Here is a 10492-nt window from a genome sequence, read left to right on the forward strand (position 1 = left end):
AATCGAGCCAGGGAAGAAGAGTAATGGCCGCAGCCATGAGACCTAATACCTTTAGAACCATTCTGGCCTGTACTTTCTTGTTGGCCAGAATGATCCTGACATGACTCTGAATGTCTGAAACTCTTTGATCTGTAAGGGTAGCTGACATCCGAACAGTGTTTAAGTTTGCCTATGAAGGTAATAGACTGGCAGGGCGATAAGGATGACTTTTCAAGTTGATTGAGATGCCCAAATGAGAACAAAGGTTTATTGTGTAATCCCTGGCTTGTATAAGCTGATGCCTGGTGGTGGCTGACAGGAGCCAGTCGTCGAGATACGGAAACACCTGGAATCCTTGAGGCCTCAGGTGAGCCGTGACCACCGCCATGCATTTGGTGAACACTCTGGGGGCTGTACTGAGAGCAAAGGGCAGGGCTCTGAACTGGAAATGACTGGACCCCAGCCGGCGGAGAAATCTCCTGGAGCGTCTGTGAATTTTGATGCGATAGCACGCATCCTGAAGATCTATTGAGCACATCCAGTTGTCCTTCTGTAAGAAGGGCAGAATTGACTGAAGAGTGACCATTCGGAATCTTGTCTTCCTGACAGCCTTGTTGAGTCTGCTGAGATCCAATATTGGTCTCCAGTCTCCCGTCTTTTGGGGACCAAAAGAACCTTGAGTAGATTCCGGCTCTGAATGGTCTATTGTAATTGGCTGAATGGCTCTTTTTTGCAGTAGTTTTGAGACTTCTAACTCTGCAATTTCCCTTAGACCGGGTGGTACATCTGGAAGGGAATTTGAGGGGAAGTGACTTTCCTCGAAAGGAATTATGTAACCCTTGGATATGATCGACTGTACCCATCTGTCTTGAGTGAGGGAATGCCAGGCTTCTGGATACAGTGATAATCTTCCCCCGACTGCCTCCAAGGAGGGACAGCCGGGCAACATCTCAGGGATGCTGAAAGGGCTTGTCAGAGAGACTCTGTTTCCCTGGTTTTTCGGACCCCCTCTGCCTCTAGAGCGGCGTCTGTTGTTGTTACCCCCTCTGCCTCTAGGGGTAAACTGACCACGTGAATCCGTGACTCCTTGGGATTTACGGAACCACATTTTCCCACCTTTCTGTCCTTTGGGATAAGGTCTAGAAGGGTGGAAAACGGACTCCAACAGCAGAAAGAGTCTTGCCGTCCTGTTCGCACCTGGTCAAGGTTTCCTTCACCTGAGGGCCAAACAAAGCTGACCCATCAAAGGGAGAATTTGTGAAGGACGCCTTAAAGGGATCCAGAAAATCACATAGCCGCATCCAGGCTTGGCGTCTAAGAGCCACACCTGTACCTCGGCTCTACTCGCTCCATCCGCAGCATAAGATATTAGCCGCATGGAGGAGTTTGCAATGGAATTGAGGGTTCCTAGCTGCGAAGCAATTTTTCTTGAGCCCCTGCAGCTGTAGGAACCTGAACTACTTCTCCCAGCTCATTGAGGATATCTCTTTTGAGTCTGGTGAAATGACATAGATAATGCAGCGAGCATAGCAAAGGTCGCTGAGGAAAACATCTGCTTACCGTACCTATCCATGGTCCTAGAGTCCTTATTAGGAGGATGGACGGTACGGAAGGATCTGCAAGTTCCTTTTGGTGGCGCAGCCACCACCATGGCATCAGCGGGGACACCCTTAGTGAGGAATTGCTTGTCACACGGGGCAGTGATAAATTTTGAAGGCCTCCTAGGGACTGGCTCTACAGAGTCAGGAGCTGCCCACGCCTTTCGTGCAATAACCTGCATAAGGGGGTCGAAAGGCGGAGACACCCAGGAGGTGGAGGGCCGAGATTCAAACGCCTCTAGGTACACTGACTCATCCTCAGAGGGATTGTTGGTGGGCCAGTTTCCCCTCTGTTTAAGGAGTTCTAGGATGTCTGAGAAGGAGACATCCTCAGAGGGGGATCTAGGGGATCCCTCTGACTCATCAAAGTCAGTATCCGAAGTGACAGACTCGGGGGAGTCTACATGTTTCCTCTTACAAGTCCTCTTCCTAGGAGGATCTCCCGAAACATCAGGAGAATCCTCGGAAGAGGGGGAAATTCCCAATGGGGAAACCTGAGGCGGAGGATCTCTGTGTCCTGTAGCAAGAGAAGTGGCAGAGATGTCAACAGGTACTATAGAGGGAGGAGCTACGGGAACAGACTGCTGACTGATACCAGTGGCCAGCACACTCATCACCTCGAATGCTCCCCTCCCAGGTAGGTCCGAGAGAACCCGTTCCGAAGAGCTAGGAACTCCAGGGACCACCGAAAGGGAAGTCTCAGAGGCAGATGTCGGAGCCGAGCTCACCAAGGCCGAGGCTCCAAGGGGAAGAGCGGGTTCGGACAAGGGTCCGATGCCACTCACCCCCTCGGAGGAGACCATGGAAGCCCGACCACCGAATCCCTCTAAGGAAGGTCTCGAAGAGGAGATAAGAGTAGAGGCTGAAGGAACAGAAGGGTATCCGTCCTCCAGCCGTAGCAGTAACCATTCCCGAAGACTCCAACTCCAAGCTCTGGGGTAGAGTTGAAGGAGGAACTGTAACGGGGTGTGGACCAACAGTCGTCTGTTGAGACGGACTATGTAACATTTGGGCCAGTACCTGTGACTTAAGTAATCTACTGACCACTCTCCCTAGGTCATGATCTGACAGTCTGGATGACCTTGAAGATCGGCTCCGATGGCTCCGTTCCGAAAGAAGAGGTGAAGCCGGAGCCGAAAGAAGAGGTGAAGCCGGAGCCGAAAGTATCGGCTCCAAGGAAGGAGACCTCGACCTCTTCCTGGAATGAGCCATCGGAACCGATACTATAGATCCTGTCGGAGCCGAAGACTTATCGGAGCCGACAGGAAGCCTCGATGTATCGGCTCCAGCCGGAGCCGATACAGCCACCAAAGTAACGGTGTCGGAGCCGATCGGAGCAGACACCGATGCCTGCGCCACATGGGGGTCGGAACCGATCGGAGCCGACACCGAAGTGGTCGATGCAGACTCGGCACCGATAGCCATCTGTGCCGAAGGCTTTGTTAAGCCAGAATCGGCTCCAGCCGGAGCCGATCTCGACTCGGAACGAGTCGGAGCCGAGGCCGCAGGCTTAGACACAGAAGCCTGGGCCTTGGAAGATTTAGCTGATTTTGATGGAGCCGACTTAGCCGGAGAGCCCTCCGGCTTAAGAAGGCCCCTAAGTATCAGCTTGTTGCGTCTTTCCTGCAGGACTCTCTGGCTGAAGGAATGACAAATAGCACAGGAGTCCTGCAGGTGAAGAGGCCCCAGGCAATACAGGCAAGAAGTGTGACCGTCTGTCAGAGACATCTTCTGACAGCACGAGTCACACTTCTTAAAACCTGAGACCCTCTCCTTTGACATGGTGCTGCACAAAACACACACACACACCAGTCAAAAATTTAAATTAAAGAAAATACCAAAAAGGTATTCCTAAAAACAAACACACACACACCCTAACAGGGAGGGGATGGGATGGGTAAAGTTTGACTAAAAAAAATTAAAAGAGACAGGAATTTTCTGTCAGGAAATCTAAATAATTAACTTATAACTAACAATAAAAGGTTTTTTAACAAAAAGGGGCTTAAATATCAATAAAGTGAATCACTTACCAGGAGCTGGTAAAAGGAGGACCTCATAAGCGAAGCGGCAAACGAGATCTGGATACTTACCGCCTTGCATCATGGGATATGGGGCTGCCTCGAGCTGGTAAAAGTGACTCTCGAGCTTAGCAAGTGCCGAGTCGGAGCCGAGGGATCGGCTCCGAACCCATCAAGCAAGAATGAAGGCGAGATTGACAACTTAACATCTGATGTTTCACTCCGCCAAAGCCACTACTCCCACCACTTCTTTCACAATCACTTCTAATAGCAATACCTACATTATTCCTGTAACCCAAACTACACTTCTAGGGGTCATCATTGATCAAAACATGAAATTTGATATGCACATTGCCCAAACAATAAAGAAAGTGCATAAAAATGTAAAGCAAAAACAGAAGGATCCAGACCACTGCAAATAAAATCATATATTTAATGAAAAAAGACACAGGGCAAGCGCTTTCACAGCTGCAAGCTGCTTCATCAGACCAGCTGTGAAAGCGCTTACCCTGCGTCTTTTTTCATTAAATGTATGATTTTATTTGATGTGGTCTGGATCCTTCTTCTGTTTTTGCTTTACATTTTGACTACTTTGTTGAAGGATCCGTTTACCTGCATCCTGATTTCTTTTTGGATTAAAGTGCATAAAAAAATTGGAACTCTACACAGGTGCAATAAATACCTCATCAACAATACTAAAACAATTATTGATAGAACCAACCCAGTCTCCACACTTTGCTATGCATCCCCCCATTTCACTAACCTTAATAAATCTGATTTAACTAAACTACATTGCTGTTGCAACAAAATAGCAAAAATTTCACAACCAGTCTCACCTATCGATCTCATCACTGCCAGGCCCTTAAACAACTACCCTGGTTAGAACTACCAAATCTGCTTACCCTCAACCAACTCACAATGGCCCATTAAATAATTCAAACTGAAAAAACACCAGTCCTTCAAGACATATTAATCCAGTAATCAAACAAATGCATTGTTAAGATTCAGTAATAAATTACTAATCAACATAACCAGAGGTAAAAACAAAGCTGCCAACTTTATTGCTAAAACTTGGAACAATTTGCCCCTTAACATTAGAACCACAGCCAACAAAATAACCTTTAAAAACCTTCTCAAAACACACTTAACAAGTTCATGGATTTCTCTGTGTTCCATCCCAAACTAAACCCACTTTTAATTCCCCCTACCAATATTTTATCTTATTTTTATTTTTCCTAACTTTTCTAACAAGTTCCTCACTCTCTCTAATATGGCAAACTTATTTGTTATTCTTTATGCATGACAAGTTATCTGTTATAATATTGCTTGTAAAAATATTGTTTTATTATATTTCTTGTAATGTTTTAAAACTGCAGTGGAGCTTTTCTCCCCGGGCCTCTGCTCCACTAAAATGGACCTGTTCAGCCCAGTCGGATTTTCTCAGTAAACAAATGTTAAATAAATAAAATTATTTGTTGTGGCAAATTAGTGAGGACTGAATTCAGTAAATAATGACAGTCATTTGAGTTTCGAGGTCATAGCCTTCAGAAAATGCATGGTAACGCAGGTCTATTTATTACAGCAACTTTCTATGCTTATAATAACAATATTTAAAATGTGTCCCTATTTTTGAGGCTTTGTCAAGATTTTTTTGCACTAAGAGGTTGAGAACTACGGAGGTAACTTTGGAGCTTTTCTCCCAGGGCCTCCTCTGAAAATGGGTTCTCACCCAGTCAGACTATCCTGGTAAATAAAATAAAATGAAATAAAAAAAAAAATACAACTTACTTCCCTGGCTGTCTAGCTGTTTCAGCCAATCAGGTCCCTTGCTTTACTGAAATGGACCTGACCGAGTGCAGCTTACACGCAACAGTTTAAAAAAAATCAGACTCAAGTGGTGACATTACAAGCCGTGCAGTCATCTAGGAGGTGCTGAACAAGGCACGGAGGAGGTAGAGAAACCCACAACTGCTTTGCGTAGGTGCCTTTGTATGCAGGGAGATAACTGGGGACTCTCCAGGTTCAGTGGGTGCCTAACACTGGCTATGAAACCATGGCCAACAAAATAACCTTTAAAAACCTTCTCAAAACACACACAGCAAGTTCATGGATTTGTGCATGTTCCAACCCAAACAAAATAACCCACTATTACTTCCCCCTGCCCACTACCAGTATTTTATCTTATTTTTTATTCTTCCTACCTCCTCTAACAAATTCCTCTCTCTCTAATATGACAAACTTCTTTATTATACTTTTTGCATGACCTCTTATCTGTTGTAATATTGGTTGTAATTTTTTTTTATTATTATATTTCTTGTAATGTTTTAAAACTGTACTGGAGCTTTTCTCCCCAGACCTCTGCTCTGCTGAAAATGGACCTGTTCAGCCCAGTCAGACTTTCCTGGCAAACAAATGTCAAATAACCAAAATAAATTGTTGGGGGAAATCAGTGAGGACTAAATTCACTAAATAATGACTTGATAATATTAATTTGAGTTCCAGACGTCATATTCTTCAGAGAATGCATGGTAGCACAAGACTGTGTATTCTAGCAACTTTCTAAGGTTATAAAAAATATTTAAAATGTGTCCATATCTTTGAGGCTTTGTCAGGACTTTTTCTGCTAAGAGGTTGAGAGCTACATAGGTAACTCCGAATCTTTTCTCCTTAGGCCTCTGATGAAAACAGATTCTTGCCCAGTGGGACTATCCTGGTAAGTAAAAGTAAATAAAATACATTTAAATAAAAAAAAAATACGACTTACTTCCCTGGCTGTCTGTCTGCTGCAACCAATCTGGTCCCTTGTTTTACTGAAACAGACCTGACTGAGTGCGGCTTACAGGCAAAAGTTAAAAAAAAAAAAAAAAGCGGACTCATGCGATGACGTTACACAGCTGTGCGAATGTCTAGGAGGTCTCAACAAGGCAAGCATAGTAATCACCTAATAAAGCATGTAGTGTATGTATTTGTCTTGCAAATCCAGAATTAGAACAGCGAACAGTTGTGACCGTCTTTATCCACAGACAGTCCCTCACACCCACTACATGCTCAAAGCATCTGGTTTAAACTCACCATGATAAAAAGTAGTAATAATTATTACACTAAGGTATTTTTGGTTCGCAGAAACACTAATCACAAATTTTATTCCAGCTTGATTCACCTGCATGCTCACTAGTCATTCAAAGTTAGAACTGCAAACAGCAAGGCTAATAATTTTATCTACAGTCAGCCTTCTACAGCATCTGGTTTGACCGTGCTGGGATAAAAAATAGTGAAAAAATGGTTACTGTAATGTATTTTTCCAGTAGTCATTCAAACAGGAGACATAACATGTATTCCTCCTTTATTCAAATGATCATTAGTCTGGCAAACTAATTGTAAAGTCAGAATTATTGAATTACAACAGCTATCAGCAGGGCCAATCATTTTATCCACAGATGACCTCCATATCCACTGCATAATTGAAGTACCTGGTTTGACCCTGCCAAAACTAAAAAATAATATAATTATGGTTACAGTAATGTGTATTTGTTACACAGACAGAGTAGCCACAGCCATACCTCTCAACTTCTTAGCTGAAGAAATCTGGCCAAAGCCTAAAATAATGGGAGGACAAAGAACCAACAACAGGGACATAATTTTAAATATTGCTCTTATAAACTTAGAAAGTTGCTAGAATAACTGGTTTTATGTTAGCACACATTTTCTGTATGATATAAAGTCTGAAACTTTTATGTGGGTCACTGTTTAGTGACTTTAGTCCTAAGTGATTTGCCAGAATCTGCAAAAATATGAAAAGTTGAGAGATTTGGTGTGTGTGTGTTTATAGAACCTCCATAAGCATGGACTAGGCTGTGAATGACAGCTGACAGGCATAGAACAGTGGTGGCAGCAATGCTGCCTGTTCATCACTGGCCCAAGTGTTTTATTTATTTTAGCACATAAAAATGAGAGAGTTAATATTTAATAGACAGTGGTCTAGCATTCCCTACTTTTGTTTGTAGAATGTAACAGGATAGAACACTATTGCAGAATAGGCTGGCATGGAAATAACACCTTGCTGTCCTCATCTCTCAAATGAACCTGAGTTTGGCTAAAAAAAACTTCTTCTGTCCCTCCTAATTCCTCCTAAAACTGATGATTTAGGAACAAAATAGGTGGATAATACTTAATAATTAGAGTTACAGACTTTTACTTCTGGAAATGCATGCTAATTCACATTCTCAACACTTTTTGTCAATTTCTCAACCTACACGTACTGTTTTAAAGTGCCCCTTATTTTCCCTGATTATTTTTGGATTTGTTCCTGAGCTTGGAGATGAGATGAAAACTATGACACTACTATGTAGTCCAACAGCACTGAATAAACAACCAACAGCATTGAATAAAGAATGCATGGAAAAAAAATGAAACCTGAAGAAAGTACAGTTTTGTACCTACCATAAATGTAGATGTCCGAACTGGATAGCATCTGCAGTCATAACAAGTGGGTTGTCCTGTCAGGCAGCCCTGCAGTCGGCCGGATTCCAAAGTCCGGGTCCGGCTTCGGCTGATGTCGCACTCCACCCGACATCATCTCTGTTGGCCTTCGGGTATAAAAGCATCAGCCGACGCCATTTTCCTCAGTGTTTCTTGCCCCAGATGCCAGTAGCCCTCTTGCAGGCTAAAATTTGGATAGATGCCAATGTTTCCAAATAGATAGAGGTAAACACAACAATAAGCATATATGTACATATATACAAACAAATACACCATAAAAGACTCCCCCCCAACAGCTAGCTATTAGGAGGGTAAACACCCTAGGAGTACCACAGAGGGGAAGGAGGGAGGGTAATCCTGACTGCAGATGCTATCCAGTTCGCACATCTACATTTATGGCAGGTACAAAACTGTACTATGTCCTTCATGGATGCATCTGCAGTCATAACAAGTGGGTAGAATACCATAGCCAACTAGGGGAGGAGGATAAAAGTAGATTATGGTGTGGTTAGGATCCCTTGCAGTACAGCAGTGGCAAACCCTGCTCGGGATCTGGAATATAGAGGCAAATTATAATGCTTGGCAAATGTATGCACGGAGGTCCAAGTAGCCGCCTCAATAATGTCTTTGGTTGCCACTCCTCGTAAGAAGGCTGTGGTAGTGGCTGTTGCCCTTGTAGAATGAGGTCTTATGTTCTGTGGAATTGGTTTTCCGTGGAAGGAGTAACAGTATCGAATGCAATTTCCGATCCATTTGGAGATTGTCTGTTTGGAAATAGCTTTTCCTTCCCTTCCTGTTGCATAGGCTACAAAAAGTTGGTCAGTCTTTCTGCTATTTTTTGTTCTGTCCAAGTAGTAGCGTAGCTGTCTATGTACATCCAAGGTATGCAGTATTCTTTCCCCTCTGTTTTGTGGGTTGGGAAAGAAGGTAGGTAGGTGGATTGCCTGGTTTAAAGACACTCTGGATACCACCTTGGGCATAAATGTAGGATTAGTCCTCATGGACACTCTATCTTGGTGGAAGATTAGGAAGGGTTGCACTGCCATTAAGGCCTGTAGTTCTGAAACCCTCCTTGCTGAAGTAATTGCCAGTAGGAAAGCAGTTTTCCATGACAGGTGTTGTAGGTCTGCTGTTGCTGCTGGTTCAAAGGGTGATAGTGTCAGCTTTTCTAGCACAAAGTTTAAATCCCAAGCTGGTAATGGTGGTTTCCTTGGAGGTTTTACATTCTTGATTCCTCTGAGGAACTGCCTGAGCAAAGGGCGAAAAACAGGTGGATCAAAGCTGTATTCTGCTGAAATAGCTGATGCATGTATCTTGATGGAGGAGTAGGACAGGCCTGAATGAAGAAGTTCGCCAGATACTCCAGAATGTTAGGCATATCTATGTTTGACACATCTTTTCCTCTTTCCGTACTCCAAATGACAAACCTTTTCCATTTTCCAGCATAGTTCCTTCTTGTTGAAGGTCTGCGTGCTTCAAGAATAATGTCTTTAACTCTTTGGGAAAGTTCTGGGTTAGCTGCTGCTATGTGATGTTCCATGCAGTCAGTTGCAGCGTTTTAGGTTTGGATGTATGATGCTGTAGTTGTTCTGAGTTAACATCAAAGGCATCAGGGTATTGGCCACATATTGTTCGAGACATGCTCTTCAGTAGTGGGTACCAGTGTTGTCTTGGCCAGTTTGGAGCTATCAGGATTATCCTTGGACGTTCTTCCTTGATTTTTAGTAGTACCTTGTGTATCAAAGGAAGAGGTGGGAATGCATATGCTGTTAGGCCTTTCCAGTTGAAGGAGAGTGAGTCCACCTTCCATGCTAGTGGGTGGAATGTCCTTGTGCAGAATTTTTGAGCTGGTGATTGAGAGGTGATGCGAATAGGTCTATCTGTGGCATTCCCCATTTCTTTGAGATGGTCTTGAAGATGTCCGGTGCAGCTTCCATTCGTGGGCATCCGTGGTTCTGCTTAATATGTCTGCTAGAGTATTGTCTTTTCCCGGTACAAATATTGCCTGTAACTGAATGTTGTAGCTGAGTGCCAGGGTCCACAGCTCCAAGGTCATTCTGCATAGGGGGTATGAATGAGTGCCTCCCTGTTTGTTGATGTACCACATGACTGTGGTGTTGTCTGTCCTTATCATCAACTGGCCCTCTTTGAGAAATGGTTTGAACTTTTGGATTGCCAGTTTTACTGCCAGCATTTCTTTTAGATTGATGTGCAGATGAAGTTGATCCTGTGTCCACAATCCTTGCACGCATTTGTCCAGCATGTGGGCCCCCATCCTAGGTCTGAAGCGCCTGTTGTGATGGTCTGGCTTGGTTGACATCTGCGAAAGGGTAGGCCTGGGTTTGACTGGCATGCCTGAGCCCACCATAGGAACTCCTGTTTTAAGCATGGAATTAGTGGAATTTCTGTTTCTAGACT

This window comes from Protopterus annectens, chromosome 2.part0 (genome assembly GCF_019279795.1).
Source record: "Protopterus annectens isolate FY-2018-M chromosome 2.part0, PAN1.0, whole genome shotgun sequence".
In the NCBI taxonomy this organism is placed as follows: Eukaryota; Metazoa; Chordata; order Ceratodontiformes; family Protopteridae; genus Protopterus; species Protopterus annectens.